Genomic DNA, 22,173 nt, shown 5'->3' with positions numbered 1-22,173 from the left:
GTGATACATTCAGCTGTTCCTCATAGAAAACACACATTGGTGATTACAAGTTTGCATGTGCCTAAACCAGAAAGGCCTTTTAGCACACCTGCTAAAGCTCCAGCTATAGAGGTGTCCAAGAGGAGAACCAGAAAAGAAAAAGGCAACAGAACTCACTAAGCATGAGATCAGCGAGGAAATCAAGTCAGCTGCTACAGCTACTGTGCTTCAGTTCCTGAAGCCAGCTCAGACATCTGGGCAGAAATAAGAGTCTCTCAACAGAAATGCCACCTAACAAGACACTCCCTGTGCATTTAGAAGGAATGCTGCTCGGATGACAAGACTTGTTTCCAAACTAAGCAACTGTAAAAAAATATACTACAACATAAATCTTTCTATGTATTTACCATGTACCAGTATACAAATATCATGTGAATAATTCACATGCCAAGAACACTGAGATGAGGTGAAACAACACATACACATGCTGTCCTGTCAAAGACAAAGGCTCCTCGTAGCAAACTGCAGACTGTCAAATTAAATCTGATCATATTTAGTAGTGCTCCTCCTCCTGCTGATACAATTTTGTAGGTTATGCAGTCACATATTTTCCCTAAGATGTTAAGACTCTAAAGAAGATACATTAAGAGAATTTTCTGCTCTTTTTTACATTTAATATTTTAAGGGATGCAGACGTAAAATACAGTTCTAAGACAGCAGTGCCTAAACTCTGATTACTGATCAGCTGCATATACTAACCACTAAAGGCTAAATATAAAATAAATGCTGGCACTGGCCACTTGTTTTGCCAGGTTTCTTAAAGCACACACAATATTACTCTGACTGGTGCTACCTGGCTTTGAGGTATGTAAAGCATGAAATGCCAGTAAAATATTCCCCCATACCCTTGTACTTACTGGTTCCTTCCTGCCAATCTGGGAACGCTGAATAAGGAACAGGTCTACAGGACAGTCTAGCAGCAAGCAAGACTTCAATGTTAACTCACATCAGAGTACTGTTGTGGGGAAACATGTAACGAGAAAAACACTTTGAATACTTTACCTAAGCTAAGAGGTTCATGAAAGAAACAGCATGTTATGACACTGCTTTTCAAAATAACAGACACACCAAGCTCAGTAACAGAAAAACCCAAACAACTTGACTTGTGGCAGCAAAGCAACCACATTTCAGCCCCTCAGAGCAAAGTTAATAACAAACCAGGGCAGCTCAAATTGCAGAACTAAGCTGGAATGACCTGACAGCAGCAACTGCTGTCCAAACAGACATGAGCTATGGCAAACCTGCAGCATTTGATCAATGCTTCCAAGAAAGCTCATATTAGAGATGTGTGGAGAAGAACATAACACTTGATAGATAATTTTAAGATTTGCAGTGTCACTATTTCTAACACCCAACACTTGTTTGTAGACAAGGTATCTCAATTTTCAAGATATCTGTGATAAAACACTACAGCCAATTAGTGTCACTTCAAGCAGTGACTCTTCTAATTGTTTGTGAATCCACTTTCTCTTTAAACGCCAAAGTCATTCATCCTCACTGACATTATGAACCTGAAGGCCACAGTCTCATGCTGTCAAAAACTACAGTAGTTTTGCCAAATCATAGCCAAGTTTTACGTATGTCTAAAAATCCCATATTTTATTCTCATGCAACTCATCAATTCAGCATTGACATATTTGGGCTAAACTTCACACAACAAACTAAGCAAAGAAATTACACTAGAGCCAGTAAAGGAGTAAACATCGCAATCAAAAAAAAAAAAAGATTTTTGGTCTACATGAGTGTTAGAACATTGGTGCTAAAATGTTAATTTGAGAAGAAATGCACCTGCTACAGCTACAGTGCTTCTTCATGGACTTCATCTCCCTTTCAAATCACTAAAATTGACATTACAAAAGTATAACAAATCTTTCTTATTTAATACTAGCCCTTGAAACTTTCAACATGCTCACAAAGTTAAAAGAATTACAATGTTTAAACAGAACTTAGCAGCTGCTGATGGTGTTATCCAGTGACGCAAACACAAAAGCAACCCTACATATGCATGCAGATACAGAAAATACACAGAATAGCCTCTACTCCTGACTGGTTTCATTACTCCCAACCTCAGTAATGAACATGCCACTACAGTATGTTGTTAGAGGTTCCAAGCATTAATTTACAAGTGCTTAACTTTTCACAAAAAATAATTATCTAGGAAATGAAGTCATTTGTTGGTCTTGAAACTACAGCAGCCGTCATTGCCATTCACTTTAGCACTGTTGCTCTTCTAGGCAGTAGAGCTGCATGTTTCAAAAGACATCAGATATTCCCTGCATGAGCACCTGCCCTCCTGCCTTCCAAATGCAGAGGGGAATAAAAATTCACGGTTCTACACCTACTGAGGGTAATGCACAAAACTTAAAGTAATGTAAAATATTAGCTTTTTTCCCTTTGATTTGAAGAAAATTAAGTGTATCAATAGCTTTCCTTCAGTTTTAAGGCTCAGTAGAAAGAAGTATTTCATAAACACATACAAGTTACTTTAAGTCATTTAATCTCAAGAGTTTACAGATATGGGCAATGCTAATTTTATTTAAGAAAACTGAACTGAACCATGCCAGAAATAATTGGGGATTCAAAACACACCTACACTGTAACCTATTCTTAGGTAACTGTCTTACCTAAAGTCCTTACTGGAATGCTCCTGTGCCTGCTGTCACCAGCAACCTCACTTCATTTAAGTACTGCTGTCAGAGATATTCGTGAAATAGTACCTCAAACATCAAATGCCAGGTTGCATTCTGAGGTCTCAGCACTGCAACAGTAAGACTTCAGCAATCCACTGGATGGGAGCTTTGGAGAACACAACACGGCCAGCACTGCTGCAGCATTGGGTGAATTCATTGCACTCTTGAGGAATTTTCACAAGATTAGCTGTTCCCAAAATGGGAAACTATGATCTCTGTATTGTTAAGATACAGAATGCAGTATTATGCTACAAAATTCCACAAAGAATACTCAGAGATGCCTTCTCCTGTGTATGCAGTGCCCATTACAGACCAGGGAACAGTAAGGACTTGTAGTCAATCTTCAGTCCAATATCAGCAGCAGGCTGTATAAACAGTGCAGAATTATGATTCTTTTCTATGACATCTGGGTTGAATTAAAAGATGCTTTAGTTTGTGCATGTCGAAGTCCTTGCAGTGTTGAGCAAAAACGACTGCTCAGACCCCGCTTTCAAACGGTTATGTAGTCAGAGCAAGAATACATTGCCAAGGTACTGAATATCAATAAGCTGGTCACTCAAAAATCATTAGAGCCATCTCAGATGGAGAACACAAAACTGATTTCATTTCCATGTAGTTCAGCTAGTTAATCACATTTCATACATCTTCCCAGACTGATATTTATACAGATATTCTGGTCTTTTGCTGCTTGCTTCAAAAACAAAAATATAAGAAATAGCTGATAGTGGTTACTTCTAAATTGGATGCTCTAAATTACCCCAAAATTATTCTTCTCTCAAGAGATAGTTAATGTTCTGTCAAGAGAATGATACTTTACTAATGGGCACACATTCCACAAACATCTTTAGTTTCATACAGGATGAAATATACAATTTATGTATGGTCCATGTAAACAATGGCCTTGGCTGCAACGGAATAGCTCTGCAAAGGGAAGCAGAGGAAGTTGAGCAGCTTCCTTCAAGTACTGAAGACCACTGCTGAGCACCAAAAAAACCCACAACTGTAGCTGTTTCTTAATCTCAACAAATGAAAAGTACAATCACCACTTGTAACCTACTTGTGTCAATCCCAGGGAAACTGAACCAGACAAATCTGGTTTTAGTTTGTCTGACATAAGCAAAAGGATGGAAAAGGATTGACAGGAGCCTATGACAGATGATGTTTCACAAGGTAATTCTACCTTCTCCCACAGTTTTGTTGTCTTGTTTTGGGAAATGACATAAAACTACTACTTATGTCAAATCAGTTTCACTAGCACTTGAAGTCAAAGGCCAAGCCTGCCTTGATTCTCCCTTCAAAACTAGGTTATAGGGATGTACAAAATAATGGTATATCACTAATTCTGCCCTGCCATCCACCTAACAGATACAGAGCTTTTTACTCTGCATTACAGGAGTTGCTTTTTCATACAATCCACCAGAAACCTTTGAATTAGGAATCCTACTGTCCAGTGGCACTATTTGCAAGATCAAGTACCAATCATATGATCACATTTTAAATGATCAAATACTTCCTCCCAACACATTCACACTTACTGAATTGCAAAGTTGAAGATATAAACAGTACGGCTTGAAGGTGAGGCGTAAACTGGACACCAGTACCAACATACATTTGGCCAAAGATGTATTTTAATAAGGTAACTGATCAGCTAGTGAGACACACAATATATGTAATTAAATGGTTGAGAACAGTTAGCACTTCTAATATTAAATTAGGGTGTATTTTTATTAATGCTTTATATAACAGATTTTTAAAAATATGTTTAAATGTGGTCTTAAAGAAAGAACACACATCAAAACATGACTAAGTTGTTTTGCCATTTATTTCAAGTGCTTCACTTCCCTAACAGTACAAGAACCACAGCCCTCTAAGAGAAAGCCATATGAACAAGGAAAAAGAGTTGCCCTTTCAAGCTGTCATATACACAAGATTTCTTTTCTTCAAATTTCAGGCACAGTAGTGCTTCACCATTAACAGCTTCTCATGATTCAACAGAGCCCAAAGGAATGCATAAGGCACAAAAAACAGCACATGGGCAGTGTTTCAATACGTTGTGGCACCTCTAACTCCACTAACTAAAAAAAAAAAAAAAGGCCTTGTACCATAGCAACTTTACCTGCTCATGACCTTAAGTATATAGTTTTTGGATTGCAAGTACATTTGTTGCAGCATGCTGAGGGCTGGAAGTCACAGTGCACTCATTGTAAGACATGGCTTTAACCAAAATAGAAAGCCATGAATGGGGCTTGGCAGCAGGGGAATCCCCTTCCTTTTTACTGCTATTTATAACTGAAGGCAAGTAAGGTCATTTCCAATTTAACAGCCAGTTCTTACAGCAACTTTTTCTGCAGGGAAGGGAAAAAAATGAAAGGTACAAGTATTCCAAACACAATATTCTTAGGCTTCATCTGCCAGGAAGACACACTGACCATTTCTACAACACAAATTAATAAAAGTCCAACATTGGTGTTCTGTGTATAACTTCTATTTTAATGCCACATGCAGTGAACTTGGAAGTACCTGGCACTGAAATAAGGAATAAACAAGGAAGACTAACACTAGCTTTTCCACAGCTTTTCAGCTGAAAGAAAGAATAGATTTTGTATTGGTTGAGCTCCTTTGACAATTTGGTTTGGCTGCAAGTCTGCTCCATCAAGCAGACCTCACTCCTCAGAAACAACTTCTGTCAAAAGGAATTTCTGCCTTCTAGCTCAACCCAAAAGAAGCGCGCAGATTGATATACATCATTACTTGCTTTCACACAACAAAAGTATCAAAGCCACAGTTGATTAAAACTTCTGTCCCACTGTTAGGCAGAATCTCTCCTGACACTCTCTAATTCGTTTAAATTTAAAATAATGAACATAAGAATGCTTTCAATTTTGAAGGTTGAGGAGAAGAACACTGGAAGACAACTAAGTCTTCTGTTAATACACTGCCCAAATATTTTTCTGCCCCATCTCCATCAAACTAAGGTCTGCCCCAACTCCATCGTACTACAGTCCACTTAGGCTACTAATTTCAGGAAAAACTGAAGCATGGTCAGCAGTGTAGTTAATCCCATCAGGAAGCTCATTTGTAGATGTTTCTGCACACAAGAGACTGTAAAACAGGTTTTTTGCACTGTTGGATGGGTCACAAATTCATCACAACCACAACAATCAGTGAAGAGCTCTACATTCTCTTTGATCACCTGAAGCAGGGAACAGTCTTTGGAACCATCTTTGCCAGAGTGCTTAATACAGAAAACTGATGAGAATTCTGTTCTTGAAATTTGGTACCAAAAGTTTCACTCCTGATGAGAAGCTGTCAAACTGTTACTAACAGCAAATCAATATAACTTCCCTTGAAATGAAACAAAAGGGTTTCCATAGCAAAATACACATTAAATTATATTAACTGGTGACGAGATTCTCTTTAAAACATAGCTCAAAAGTAGAACCCACATTATGGGACCAGGAAGTGTGACATTAGTTGAATTAACATCCTCTTTGTGGAGTTAACATGCCCCCAAGTCTTTCAAAAACTGTATTTGAGAAAAAGAAGACAAGTCCCCCAACATCAGCACCTCCAGCTTGCCAGTATTTCCCATGTGCACGACCACACATCACATGTCACACCCAGAGCAAGGGCAGATTCCTCACTGTTTGCGAACAACTGCTGCATGTCTGAATCCCACCCCTTAATGCGCTGTGACAGCAGTATTTACGCAAGATTCAATAAATATCAATCCATGAATAAGATCCCTATTCTCCCACACAACAGACAATCTGAGAGGAAAACAGTATTAATGACAATTGGTCAATATGGATGATGTGCTTTGTGATGATGGAATAACTTGGTAATGAGCATTCCTCACAAGATTTGGACTCAGATATTTGTTGTTGAACATATCCCACACTTAAAAACAAGGGCTCTCTTTAGTGTTAGCAGCAGGCGACTGCAAAAGATGTTCCCTATTAAGAGCAGCTGAGGAGGAACCAAAGGAAAGCAAGTGTCTGTCCTGTAATCTGACAACCTTCAAACAAAGAACTGCTTCTTACAGAGGACAAGTGGTAGCTCGACACAGGAAATTATTTTTATGGTATTCATCCCAAGTGTTGAAACACAAACCTTGCTAGAGAGACACATTTTTTCCAACGTCTTAATTTTAATAAAATAGGATTATCTCTTTACAAAATAGAAAGATGGGATACTAATTCTAGCAATGTGTAGAACAATGAGGGTTTGCTATGCAGGCAGGTACTCACCTTCCAATGAATGACCCCTATATTGTCACGGGCTGTACACCAATATGCAGCTGGCAAGTATTTCAGTAATGCTTACCACAGCAGCAGTTTGGGGAAAAAACACCCAAAAAGCTGTGGGGCTGGGGAGGGTCGGGGGGAGGGGAGGTGTGAGGCAGCACAAATTTAAGAACCAAATCCAATAACCAAATTGAAGAAGCTTAGTTTTGAGTTTTAGGATAAAGAGTAACAGAATGTAACTGAGAATGGATCCATTTTTACTTTAAGAATACATAATACTTACAGCATATCAAAACGGGCTGCCCACATTCCAGGTGAAAGTGGCTGAGCAAGATCTTTCCACTTTCTCTATCTGGCCATTACAAACAAACAAGTAACTTAAAATCATACACTTAACAGTTCATCTTAGTTTTAATTTTAACCAAATTTACAACTTATAAAATCCTAAACAAGGTATAAGTAGAGAGCAAGCCACAATCTAGAAACTTAGTCACAAGTTCTTCAAGCCGAAGTGCTGTCAATACTTAGGAAGCTGGAATAAACTTAAGTTACATGTCACTGCAGGATGGGGTCAGTTACAACACTGAATACAAAAAGAGAAATATATCCCTGGGGAACTGGAACATTTTTAACTTTTCTTGAATTGCTGCCAGTCTTTGGCTTTTATTTTTAATAATGCAACAATTTGAATAGATTAGGCTTTCTTCCCTGAAAAAATACATACTTTTGCAAATTAAGACTTTTCACAATATTAATACTGGTGTGCACAATCCAATCCCTGAGTTTCTCAAGTATCAGAACACAGCAATTCAGATTTGTTATTTCCATCATGCTCAGGGAGTATATGAAACATTACTGGAGAATGGCATGAGAAAGAAAGGGTAGAGGGCTGCAAATTTAATAAAGCTTTGAACTCAAGCTGTAGGTCAGAATATGCCTTCAAAGTCAGTATTTCAAATTAGATTTTCAAATCCAAACCTGACATTTCAGGAACTCAGTTTGCTGTGACACACGAAGTTACTTTGCCCTTGCCCATCGAGGTTTCTGCCTTTACCTTTGACAGAATAATTACATGCCTGTAATGCTTCTGAGAAGGGTAAAATCCCAATAGTTCAGCCAAGCCTGCATATGCAATGCAAGGAAAAAACTGTTCCCTCAGGCTCTCTCTGTAAATTGCACTGTTTGTGGGCTGAAGTGGAGGCCTACTGCTGTAACACGCATACCCACAGCCCATATGGCTACCCAGCTCCGACAGCCAAAAGCCACAGAGGGGCTCCATGCTGTGGGAAAGTATCAGATGACAGGAAAACTTTGCCTTCAACTATCAAAACCATTTTTCTCCAAAAGAAAATGCAGAAGCAAAAAATAGATGCCAGTAATTTATTGATACTGGGTATGTAACACCATCATTCTGTGTAAGAGAATGCTACAAAAATAGTTCAGATTTCAATTCAATGTCTAGACACTTTGTCAGCTGAAGCACAAAGACTGGTCCTTGTCTCCAACTCACTCTAACTATGCTAAAGCACTCAAAATCAACACCATGTACTCCTGGGTCTCTTTATTTATCCTTGCAAAGTCAAACAAACCATCTTGAAGTTTTATTATTTCCACTCTTCAAAATAAATGTATATTTATTCTTTCTGACCATCAGCACTAGATAAGTGAATTTATTTTGATGTGACAGTTGAATTATAATAAGTAATCAGCTGCCAAAGCCACAGGCTGTATTGGTACTCATTTAGACAGATGTGACACATCATATATGTGCTCCTTTTACTGACACATTCCCTCAGAGCTGTTCCTTCTCATCCTCAGATTTCATTAGTGCTTTAATGACTTTGACTCATGCCTGTGTATAACTAACTGGAAATTTGTGTTCGACAGATTAGAAGATATCAAGTATATGCAACAGAAAGCACAATTTCACCATCTCATTAATAACTTACACTGTCTTCAAGTATAGAGTAACTGTCATACAGCAAGGTTATTCTTTTGACACTTTATGAAGGCAACCCAGAGTACTATTTATAAGATTCTTTTGAAGTAATTTGTAAAAGTGTAATTCATCTCTGTAAACCTCCTCAAAGGTTTCCTATTGTTTTTTTATTTTAATACTACCACAGCGTCATTCTCTTGTAATCCCAAACCTGGGGTTTATGTTCTATATTGTATATAGTTTTCTATACTGCCTGAAGAAACACTTTTTGCCATTTTAAGCCTAAACTCACAGGGCCTAGGAGTAACCTAGTCCTTAGTTTCCAGGATCCCATGGTCACCATGGAGACCTAAACTATTACTAGCTCAATTTTGCATTTCCAGCTTGGATGTCTGTTAACAGCACCTTAGAAAACAAAGTCACATAGGTATCTCAGCAGGACAAGAATCTGGAACAACAGCTCAGAAAATGAAATCACCTGGTTCAATATGAGAAGTTATTCAACATTAACACACACCTCAAAGAGATGTAGAAGTGGGTAAACCTCTTCCTGCCTACAGACTGCTTTATGTAGGACTAAATCTATGCTCCCTATGTATTTGGAATGATTGAACAGCAGACACTAAAGCAGGACAGAGTGTGCATGGGAAAAGGAGAGCACATGTGAGAAAATAAGCTTTTTTTTTCCAGTTCAAGGATTTCAAAGCTGAGTTATTGGGAAGTACCTTTTCTCAGCTACCTGATAAGCACTGTCTTTTGCCTACATTATTTTCTCTCAAATACTCAACACTGCTCCTTTGTTCAGTTGCAGGAAACACCTATTGTAAGACTTGCCACCAAATAAGCCAAGAACAGACATTTAGAAACCACCAGTATAAACAAACCGAAATTAAGTTGCAGCACCCTGCAGACTTAATGCCATAGAATCTCAGAACAGTTAAACATACCAAGTTATTTCCTCCAGCTCAAAGAATCAAACTCTTCTAAAATAAATACTTGCTTCAAGGGCTTTAGCTCCTTATTCATTCCACTAGGAAGATACAGCACTCTATTATTCATTTGCAGTATAACACCTATGTTAAAGAACCTTAAGCACACTTGGTCCTTATTACCTTTCAGTGAGATACCAGCCACTGGCCACTGCGTGTGGAACAGGTTATTTAAAGCTTTGCATGATAGAGAAATATTGTTTGACAAAGCACATAGCAAACAGATGCTGAAACTGCACAAGGTCTTCTCTAAACCCCCTCTTTAGTTACTGTTAGTCAGGATTTCTGTCTTCCACATATCACTAGAGCTTTTTTGCTCAACACAGCTTCCTTGTTATCAATCACTTGCACTTCTAGGCTATGGGACTTACACCAAGATCTGCATCCCACTTGAGTTTCATTTCATTGTTCCCAAGACATCCACCATGGAACCAGAGTATGCCTAACAATGACCCAGATCCACCTGTTTACATTCTTCACCAAGCCTTGTATCGTTCACTTTTTCATGCAAATAGCTCAGTTTAACCCCATTTTGCATCAGATGCATTGTGGAGAAGGACCTGGTTTCATGCCAGCATTCCGTAACAACAAGAACTCTAAGAGAGAAGCCTAGACGGGCCTGTCCTACTTGCCCCAGCTCCTCTACCCCACGTGCAGCTGTTTCACTACCCAACAGTCACTGATCCACTCACACCAACCAAAACGTAAGACTGTCTCCAGTGCTGTCAAAAGGCTGCATTCCAGTAACTACTGCCAAGACAGTCATACTCCTCAGGTAAGCCTGATTATACAAATACTAGGCTTTCATTAGCTTATTACTTATAAAGAAGCATCTTCCTATTGTTTAGTTGAATATCCCATGAACGTTGCAAGAAATCTTTTCTAATTCTAAGCTACTTGGAGATATCTTAAGTATGAATTGCTTAGATTTCAAATGGCAACTCCTAACAAGTACAAGTGTTTCAAGCATCTGTAGACTGACCAGGAAGAAACAAAACTTCTACTAGAGGCCCAGAAGGAAGACAAATTTCACTTGCACAAGTCCCCAGCATCCTGATTCACTCATCACATGTCATGGGAGAGTTAGATCCCATAGAATACATGTAAAGAAAAATGTCCCAAATAAAAGACGGCTGAATTAGAGAGTTCTTACAGATCAACTCAAATTCAGAAGGAAACAGCAAAACTATTGAAGACATCAGAACAAGTGCAGATATAAAACACAACTGTTCTATAAGGTCTGTTTCTGTGATGACACGGCTGCTTTCTGTATCTGGTCATCATAACAGAGTATTTCACAAGCAGTAATATAGTTCTGGTTAAAATAATGAAAGGTAAACATGAAGCAAGAAATCTGACATGAGTATATAGTCCAGAAAAAAAAAAAAAACAATTAGTCAATAAACACTACTAGAAGTCTTCAGTCTTTACAAAGCTGTAACTGTAGCTGGCAGGTTTTTTTAAAGCTTTCTCATTTTTCTTTCTATTCTATAATTTTCTGCCTTCATTCTACATTTCTTCCTTTGGTTTTAAGTGTCTTGTAAACAACTTTTAAAAAGCAACTCCCTGTTTTATCTTCTCTTTTCACCCAAAATACAATTATCTGCAATCCCACCTTGCTTTTGCATCTTCTTCAGGGGCTAAAATTGTACTTCACTCCTTGGCAGCTGCAGAAAGATGAGCTGTACATAAAAAGATATACTTATTGGGTGGGTACCAAGACAGTACTGGTGCTTGATAGCAGATGTTTTGCAGGTACTTGGAATTTATCTGCTGTAGCCTCAGGCAGGATGGGAACTACACTATGTTGGCTGCTATAAGCAAACTAGAAGAATTGCTGTCCCTTCTTCCAAGTCCCAGATGCAAAAAACCCAAACCCAACAAAACTCACCAAAACAAAACTTCCATTATTTAGGAATGCTTATTTCTAAAAGTTTAACTGGCACAGCCAAAGGCCACAATTCACAAAGGCATGCTTATAGAAATTTGCATGCTGTCACAACACATGTGGACCACGTAACTAAATACCCTATTTTCAAGTATGGTAACATGAGACAAATGAAGGCAAGGAATTCTAACCAGGAAAATACACAAATAGTTTAGGGCCTTTAGGGCCCTCTACTGCTGCAAATCTTGCTGAAATCACCTCTGATCCTGAAGACTCTGAAGTGTTATCATGTCAGATACACAGATGCCAAGACAGATCTTCCTTTTGCTTCAAAATCCATATGCAACAACTGACTTCCTATTCCCAGTACAAGCTCCTTGTCACACACATTGAGGTAAAATCAACAATCTAATCAGATCTGACAAAAAGTTGGCAAAAAAAAGTTGAAATTATGATGATAACTATTTGAAATATGGTTATGTCTATTATCCTTAATGATAAACTCCACCCTAAATACACATTTTGCCTTGAGATACTAGATAGTGATACATGAAGCCGTCATGATTAGCAAGACATTTAAAAATTAAGTACCCAGTGAGGTGAGGACAAACCTTTACCATTTCTTCAAGTCATGTGATACTTAATATAGTACTTCCCTTAAAAAAATCCCTGAACTTAATGGCAAATCTTCAGGAGCCTTTTTTAAGGCTTCTTACTTTACAGCAAAAGAGACAAAGGCATATATCATTGGGGAAACATTTAGTCATCCTACTGCAGTAAAAAATGGCTGAAATAATACATGGAAGACAATATGGCACTTTGTCAGCAAATACTGCTGGAAGACTCACAGAAAAGAGCTGAAGATTTGAAGAAACAAGTATCAGAACAAATTAGGCAGTGTGGGAGGTGTGCTACACTGTTGGCTGACCGTAGAGATGTTTCCTACAGGTCTCATCCTAGGGTATATGTTGGATTGTTTCAACAGTGAAACACATTGGGAACTTCTCTTTTGTGAGTCACTCCAGGAACGATGTATCAGAGTAGACTCAATAGTAAATTATTTCTTTAATAGAAACAATGCTTTATGAGAAAACTGTGCAAGTGTACACTTATGGGGTTTTATCTGTAACCTTTACACTGGAATCCTTCTATTTTTTATTCCAGTTAAAGCAGTCGCTCCACAACCACACGTGAAATTCTTTCACCGCATCATTCATAGATAAACTAAAGTAGCAATGCTGCAGGCAGAAGTGCACCAAGTGCTACAGGATGTCATTGATTATGTAATTTTGTAAAAATAAGACCTTCAAGCAGTAGAATACCTTGTAAGAAGATGGAGAACAACCATGATATTCATATTCCCACAGTAAGTTTTGCTACTTATCTTGTGACAAAGGGCTTAAAAGAGTTGTCAAAAGTAACGACACATTATGCGGTTTTTTCCTACAAAGACAACTGTTCAAAACTGGCTGATCTTTTCTGTGATGACATGGGGCTGTCAGTACTGTGCTACCTACCAGACATTTTCAAATAAAGACACACCTAAGGTGTCCCTTAAAGGTGAAGCTGACATTTTAACAGGGAGCGAGAGAGTAATTGCCTTCAATAAGAAACTCACTCTACAGAGACTGTTTTGAAAACAGATGTTTGGAAATGTTTCCACTGAAAAAAAACCTCCTATAAAAACCTCTGAAAGCTATACATAATTTCCTAAACTTTAAAAATCTTTAAAAAACCCCCAAAACCCTGTTTAAAAACCTTCCAAAAGAAGTGCTTCAGGAAAAGAGAAGAATGCAACATTTTGCCATTAGCCTGCAAGAACAACTGATTGACATCAGAGAAGATGGAAATTTAATAGATTAATTCCAAGAAGAACCTCTGCATAGTTAGTGTATGGAAGTAGAGAATTAGTATCATGATTTAGTAAGCAAAACCAACAATGCACTTCTTCCACTTGGATCTGTCTTTGTGAGGCATCTCATTTGGATAGGACAGCCATTAAAACCAAGTATTGAAATAAGCTGAACCTAGAAGCAGCCCTTAAAATGGCTGTACACAAGTGATGAACCAACATCTTAAAAAAATTTAGAGAGGCACATTCAATCACATAGCTCTCACTAAATTATTCCTTAATGAAAGTAAAAAACGGTTTTGGTAAAAAATAAAACATATTTTCTAACCATTTGTCTTGTCCTCTATTAATTTCTATTTTTTGTGTATGTTCTCTAATGTGTATAATAATAGTAGAATAGTATGTGTGTAAATTTATAAATAATACACATTTTTGGGGTGTGCTCACAAATCTTTTACTGATAAGGGCATGAGATCAAAAAAATCTTTGGAAACCACTGCCTTAAAAGACCTGGTAGGCTGGCAATATTATTCCAGAGAAGTTAAGGCAATGGCTGATTATACTAAGATCCACATGGAAAACAGTGCTTTTAGTTTTCAACAGAAAGTACTTGAGGTTTTTTGCCCTCACACGTAGATGGCATTTTTAACACTTCAAACTGTAATTTATCTCTGAAAAGGAATGATAATAGCATTAAGGCAGGAACACATTGTTCCCACACAGATATTCACACTCATTACTGAGCCACTTTCATAGCCCGGCCCTACAGTTGCTCCAGTACTGGTCTGCTTGGTTCCTCAGGCCACATATACCCTTCTTCCCACTTGCAGGCTTCCCTTATCTGTGTTAAATAACCTCCAACTACTGCTGTGTAAGTAGCTCACCTTAACCACACACTTGTACCACAATCAAGGTGTTTTTCTGCCTCATCTCTTCATCACTAAAGCCCTGCCATTCCCTTGGGAGTGGTATTACACAGTCAGCTAAAGCTCTGACATGAAAACTCTGAAAAAACATTCTCTGCCCATGACAGAGAGAGAACAGATTTTCACTCATTCATACAGCACCTGTGAACCATTTCAATAGACCCCTTACTTATCCAGGTCCACTACATACACAGGCCTCACACAAAACTCATGAGACCCCCTGCAACCCCTCTTCATGTCTGGATTTGTTCTGTACTTAATCCATAGTCTGATCTGCCCAAGGTCACGAGGCAAACTTAACTACCCCTTCTTCACAGGTTTTAGTCTTCTGTACCTACACCTACACTCCTCAGCTGTTTCTAAGTCTGGTTAGCATGACACTGCAGCTGAAGAGACAACCCAGCAACAACCAGGCTTATCTCGACCTTACTCACAACTGCAAACACAGCACTGATTTTTTTTTTAATTAAAAAACACCAAATCTTTTTCAAGGTTGGTACATACTACAACATCTTGGGTTCTTGCCTGGGGTCTGTAGATCCTCAGCTGTTGCACATAATATTCCAAAGAGTACTTTAAACATCACAACAGAGTGATCTCATTTCCCACAGCCTTTGCTTTTTTCAACTGAAGCTGGACATTTATCTCTTCCTCCCTGTACCAGGGCCTTTAGTGATACCCTGACCCAGGAGACGCCACTGGTTCCTTTTGCTTGACCCCATGCGCTGGCTGTGCAGCAGCGACTCCCACTTGATCCTTTCCCCAGGAGTTCAGATATGCCCCTGTCAACAGATGTGTTCCACAACAAAAAAATCATCTAAGAAAATCTTTCAGTCAAAAATTATGAAGAATTACAAAAATTGCAAGCTATAGTAAACTGAAATATTCAAGTTGGGCTTCCTGATTTCATTTATTCATATATTCATTTATAGGTCCATTGCTAAATTTTGATTCTGTCATGGTATCTAAACATATTTATTGTGTCTAAGGATTATGCCCCTCAGTGCTACACCACCATCACATTCCTGACACCATCCCTCCTACTACCCTAGGTCTTTTCTTAAAAAGGCACCATCACTTCTGTCAGACATCAATAATGTCTTTCCTGCTTCTGTTCTGCCTGCCAAGTGCCACTTCGCCATTTCCTGCTACACAGCACTTGTGTGAGGAGCCAATTCAGTTTTGTTATGCTTCAACAATGGTTGTCACGGGTATGTGAAGGAGGGGCGCACATGTGCCAAGCGCAGGAGGCAACTACAAGCCTTGTCTCTGGGAGGACTTCGCCTGGCAACACCTCCCATGAGGCAGTGAATAGGAAACACTGTGGAGGGGCTTCTCCAATCAGGTCGCGAAAAGGTCTCCACCAACGGACAGCAAAGAAAGGTTGGACTGGACCAATGGTGCCCTGCGAGCGAGCGGACTTTGGGAGGGGCCGGGGCGTATAAAAACTAACTGCGGTGGTGCTCACGGCGGTCTCGCTGGTGTTCATTTGGCGGTTCGCTCGCTCCCTCCTTTGCCCTGGCCCCAGCCTGCCTTCTGGCTCTCCTGCCCTCGCACCTGTCCTGCCTCTCTGACCGCTGCCTTGCCGCTTCGCCCCGCGTCTTTGCCTGGGCTGCCTGCATCCAACCCTGCCGCCCCGATCCAGCCGGTCGCCGTGACCCTGTCCAGGGTCCTGGTCCGCCCGTCCGAGAACCCACTCACCGCGTGGCCAGCGCCGTCGCCGCGGGAGCCACGCCAGTGAAGCCACGCCTCTCCGAGAGCCGCGCAGGCTCGGTCAGACCCAGCCCGTCCGCAGGCAGGCAGCGTGCGCACCCCCCGCCTCCTGGACGCCGACAGCACTGCCCTGGCTCGCTGGTGGTAACGCCCTCTTTTTCTCCCTGTCCTCTCTCTCTCTCCCCCCATTCCTTTCCCATTTTCCTTAGTCTTGCTGTGTCTTTCCTAGCCCTCATTAGTAGGGTAACTCCTTTTTATTTTGTTTTTCGTTACCAATAAACGGTTCTCAGATAACAACGCCTGCCTCGTTTGGCTTAATTTCGTTCCTGAGCATCCATTTTTAAAAGAACTCCTCGCAGTTCCCCACAGTGGAATGCAACAACTTGGCACATGTAAACTGAGCAAAGGTAAATTGTAGTCGCCATAAATTACTTTAAGCCTAATTAATGTTTCCAGCTGTACAAATTCAAGCCAGCAATTTTTGGAACTGTTTTATGCTTATATTTATGTCATGTGTACACAAACTTTAAATCTCACATTCCAGAAAAATCAGAACTATCCTGCTAGTACAGAACACAACTGAAACCAAACCACAGCATAGGCTGGACTTGAGGTTGCTGAGACAAAGGGTTAATTAACCAAGTTACAGATACCAACTATCAAGAAAGGTAAAGAGAGATCAGTATATGAAAATAAACAAGAATATGTAATAAGAAAAGCATTACACAACTGAAGACCTTTTTAAGCTGAAGGCAACATCATTGTTTAAGAGGTTTTCACACCACTACACCAAATACTTCAGCAAAACAATAAACACTTCAATATATTAGAGCAACAAATCTGCCATGGCTGACAAATGTAAATTGTTTTTCAACTCAAAAAAGTAATCAGCCCATGTAGTACCATTGATTCTTTATCACCTCAATTGTTATTTGTTGTGATTGAGAAGACTGAGAGCCTCCTGCTTGTTCCTGGGTTATATGTCACTTTTTCATAAAGAAATAAGAAATCACAACCTTACAAAAGTTACCATAGAGAAAGACACAAGGTTCATTTACCGTTCACTTCACCCCATACTTTCTTCCTGCTGCCCAAACACAGAAAGATGAGCTACCTACTGAGAATGAAAGGAAGGCAGTTTGAAGTGCCAGCCTGGCCCATCTTGGCAGGGACTCAACCATTAGCTGCCAAGTAAAGGGACTACAAGTAAGTCAGTACTGTAATACTGTAAAGGTATTTTAAGACAAGACTTACTGTTGTATAGTCACCCTCACCTTGTGAAGTCAGTCAGTGCATTTTCTAGCTTTATGAAGATGCTTGAGTAAAAAGGCACAGGAGCTTTGAGAATCGAGGGGGTGTATCTCTGGGGATGAAATCCCAGCTTGCAACTGGAAGTGGAAAATATCAAAATGTTATCACAATTGCCTCAAGTATGCAGGCTAATTCAAACTCAGTTCCAAGATAAGCATGTATGCACATAGCACACCCAGGGAAATGGTTCTCTACTGTGAAATCGGTTTTCAGCAGCACTAGCAGGGACAGAAACCTACAAAATTCATTGTACACAGTTACAAGTCTGGTGTCAAAACTAAGCACAGGCTCCCCACCACCTTCTCATCCTCAAGCACACCAGCCTCACTCCAAAGGTGTAACCTCCTTGCACCCAGAGACAAAAGGCACAATTCTCTCAACACTGATCAGACCCGGATTGCACCGCATGCTGTGGATGAGCACTTACACATCTAAGGAGCTCAGACTACCTTCAAGCCATTAATTGTGTAAAAGGAATAGATTGTTTATTCACAACAACAAAAATAAAGCATAAGAGATCTTAAGACACAGCATGATGTCCATAATCATAATCTCATCCACAGAGTTGCAAAACCCTAGATTATTCTCCTTAACACAGCCTCTGGAAGTCATAAGCTAAACTACTCTGAAAAAGCCCTCTGCTTTACAATTTGTATCCTCCCTCTCCCCAAAAATTGTGCAGTTCAATTCAATGTGTATTTTTATAAACATATGTGGTGAGAAGCAGAACCCTGGAAGCAAAAACCTGCATTCTCCTTCAGGACTACCAAACTGCAATTTCCAGCTCTATTTGTCCCAACTGAAACACTAAAATCCAAAAGTAAACAAATGAAGAGTAAACCTTATTAAGACAGCCTCCCCCCATTTGCAACAACACCCAACTATTTTGCTTGCTGTTCTCAATTTGCATCAGCATTCTATTGTCTGTAGAAACATGCATAAGCAGACTTGCCAAAACTTTTAAAGATTCAAAAGCAGGGAAAAGAAAAGAATTTCTGAAAGCTGGTACAGTGGTCTGTAAAGACATTCACACTTCTTTCCTAATTAGGACCCGGTGCAAAGGCAGCATCTAGAAAGCACTGCTTAGCAAGAAACTCTGCATATTAAGAAAAAAATAAATAATATCAAGATGTCTACACATTTGGCAGTTTACCAAAATCTCCAAGGGTTAGATAGGACTGGCAGCTGAGAATCAACTCAAATGGTGCTTTCAGTACTATAATGCTAAAATTATGGATTGGAGGGATACTTCAACGAACAGTATTGCTCGTATTTCATGAACATACAACACTAATATCCCAACAGTTATCTTACACTACAATGCCACAAAAAGGAATGGAGGTGAGATGTTTGAACTACTGTCTAGATGTGGTGACTAATTAAGTACTGCCATTTTTGCAAGCCATCTAGATTACATTTGCACAGGTTTAATAGATACATCTTATATAGGTAAGCATATAAAGTAACAATCCAAATATTGATGCCTCAGAACATCCTTGCTATGTGGAGTCAAATCTTTGAAGAAACAATACCAAATAAAAGAAAGTTTTCACAGCAAAAATTTTAAGTCATCATGCAGTTCAAGCTATGCCACAGCTAGACAGTTCTTTCAAGCCCACTCCTCCCACTCCAAAATAAGACTTGACTCTACTGTAGTGGTGTTTTGTACTGATAGTTATATTTATAACTGTAGATGGATTTCCTAATATAAGCAGAATTCAGTCATTACATTAGCTGGCAAATGATGAAAGAAGTCTAAGTAAAACTGTAAAACAAACCAAGCTCAGAGTAAAATTACTTAATCCTATGCAGTTCAAATGCAAGTTCATCTTTCTCAATACTGTCTACTCGTAACCAATCTATCCATCACACACACCACAAAACCTCTCGCCTTCTCAGGCACTACTACAGTGCAATGGCAATGTTTCAAATCAACTTAAATTAGGCTGTACTACATTCCATTACATGATATCATGCAACAGATGTTACTCTAAGAACACACAAGACAATTATTCAGGATAAACTGCTGTAATCTGAATAGTAAAATGAACGGGTATCCTATATGAAATGGCCGTAGACTTTACCTAACTTTACACTGAAATTCAGAACTTGAATATTATCCAAGTTTGCCATAGTTAACCCACTTAGATTGGCAACCAGAAACAAGAAGTATTCTTATCTTACATAAGCTCAATAATTTTGTCACCAACAGATAAGCCAGAATTCCACTAAACCCTTTACTTCTGCAGTGACCAGTGAGTTAAATGAGGCATTATGAAACTCAAATGAAATGCACTTCCAAGAGGCAAGAGACACGCCCCCTCCCTCCTCAGCTGTGTGGTAACCTTGAATCTCCCTTGAAAATGTCAAATTATGAAAATTAAAGCAGGAAAGGTAGTTCAGCCAACTTAACTCACAGTTAACTTGTCTAACAGCTGTTCTGTTGGAAGTATGGCTGACCATTACACCATACAGATATGAAAGCTTTTCATATACTACAATTTGTAAGGTATTTTAATTAACACTGGCAGCTTGCATTCCTACTTAAAACGCACTGCCATCTACATACAAATGAGTCATGTTTTACATAAGAGCAATCTCAGAAATGTGTTGCTTCTTTGTTTTTAAATCCTAGGGACATTGTTCCATAGCCTTTGGGCTTTCCTGAGAATGCAGAACTCCCCAATGCCTCTAAGTAACATACTTCCAAACACAGAACTGCCTTGAAATTTAATATGGCTCAAATTTGGCTCCAAAATACAGGTCTACAAAATAAACTTTAAAAATATTTGGAGGGAAGTGGACAATTGTTTAATCTTACAAGAGATTTTTTCAATCGATGAACATTCCCACAATCTTTCTAACTAGACATCATAGCAGCACCTTAACACATAAATAGTAAAGCCTAAAAAAAACTGAAATGGCTGGTCAGCAGAACAAAAGCGCTATAGAAGGTGAGCACAAAGCCAGCAGAGGCTCCTGCTCTCAGTCAGGTGTTCCCACGCAGTGACACTGCGCCGGGGATCTCCAGACACCCGAAGGCAAGACTGCACCCACAGATATCTGATAGGAGGGCATGGGAAAACAGAGGTGTCAGGACACACAGGCGGACCCCAGCCCGGGGCACGGACAGCCCCGCTGCAAGCACACAGTGCCGCCCCGCACCAAGAGAGGTTTTGCGCTTTGCTCAGCCCTGGACACGAAGCCTCACCGGGGCAGGTAGCCCGGAGCCGCTGGACCCTTGCACGCCCCAGGCCGGCCCGGGGAACGGCGAGGCTGCGAAGCAGCGCGGCTCAGCCACCCACCCATCCTCGTCTACGCTGCGCAGGGGCGGCCGCGTCCTTCCCTCCCCTCCGGGGTGGCCCTACAGGACCGCCCTGCGACCCGCTTCCAAGCCGAGCCGTCCCACCGCTCTCGTGGGAAGATGCGGACAGAGACACAGATAGATGGATATAGATCCACGCGTATGCAGACGCGGCAGGATCGTCCTTGGGAGGTCGTCACTTCACCACGTATTGCGAAAAGGTTTTTTCTCCATCGCGGTTGCCAATAGCGCCCAACAACGAACAGCTCCGTTCCCCGGGCAAACCCACCCCCGGCCACGCCACGCTCCCCCAGGCATGATGCGAGGGACCGGCCGCCCCAGCACCTTTCTCCTATTCCTGCCCTATATGGCACAGGGAAATACCGAAAGATCGCTGTTTTCCTCCCGGCCCGGCTCCTGACGAAGGATAGGTGAGCCGAGGCCGCTCTCCTCTTCCCGGGGTTCAGCCCGCACAGCACTGGCCCGGGCTGCTGCTGCCCTCCCTGGAACCGGCAACTTGTTGGGCGGGCAGCGCTACCCGCGGGCGAGCCTGCGCGGGGGAGATGGGCACCGGCGACCGGCGGCTGCCGCTGCTCGGGGGCAGCGCGCTGCCCGCATCCAGAGCCCCGCGGCAGCCGAGCGGCTCCGCGCTCCCGCCGCTCAGCCCCGCGCCGAGTCTTCCCCCTCTCGGCGGCTCCGCACAGACCACACGCTCTATGCAACGTGCAACGGCGGGGCAGGACAAGGGTCCTCGCAGGCTCCTACCGGGAACGCTGTTACTGTAGCATTGCGGAGCGTCTAAGCCCCGCCGCTCTCTCCCTTCCTTCCTTTCCCCCGCTCGCCTGTTGCCCGCTCCCGCCAGCTCGGCCGCCGCCGCCCGCAGCTGCCGCGGCTGCGGACTCCAGGCGCAGACCCCCGCCGGGGAGGGCAGGAAGCGCGTCATCACTCCGGGCCGCTCCACCGCCCTCCGCCCGGCCCGCTCTGAGGTACCCGCGGCTCCCACCCCGCGCCCGGACACCAGCGGGAGCAGAGCCCGCCTCAGCCAAGGGCTCGGAGCTCCCTCTTGCCTGGGCCTGAGGGAGAGGCACCTCCGCCGGCCGCAGCCCTCACCCAGGCGGTGAGATAGCGTCGTTCCCGCTCTGCCCAACCGGCACCACGGCAGCCAGGGCACAGCAGATCCTTAGGGGAAGAAGGAGGAGAAGAAGGAGAAGGAGGAGGAGGAGGAAGGCCGGAGCAGCCCCACGGGGAGGAGAACGACCCCACAGGGCACCGCCA

At 41.4% G+C, this 22,173-nt stretch overlaps 1 protein-coding gene across 1 annotated transcript in view; it reads right to left on the bottom strand.

The window, feature by feature from the left end:
- TLN2 (talin 2) overlaps window positions 1-21,798 on the bottom strand; it is a 146,565-nt gene extending 124,767 nt beyond the window's left edge. The window contains 2 exon segments of the mRNA XM_032123451.1: window positions 17,558-17,671; window positions 21,664-21,798. The gene's annotated coding sequence lies outside the window, so the exon portion shown is untranslated.
- Between the last annotated feature and the right edge of the window lie 375 nt (window positions 21,799-22,173).

The sequence above is a fragment of the Corvus moneduloides genome, chromosome 13 (assembly GCF_009650955.1).
Source record: "Corvus moneduloides isolate bCorMon1 chromosome 13, bCorMon1.pri, whole genome shotgun sequence".
In the NCBI taxonomy this organism is placed as follows: domain Eukaryota; kingdom Metazoa; phylum Chordata; class Aves; order Passeriformes; family Corvidae; genus Corvus; species Corvus moneduloides.
Note: the sequence above shows the minus strand (reverse complement) of the source record. Positions and strands in the feature narration are given on the sequence as shown.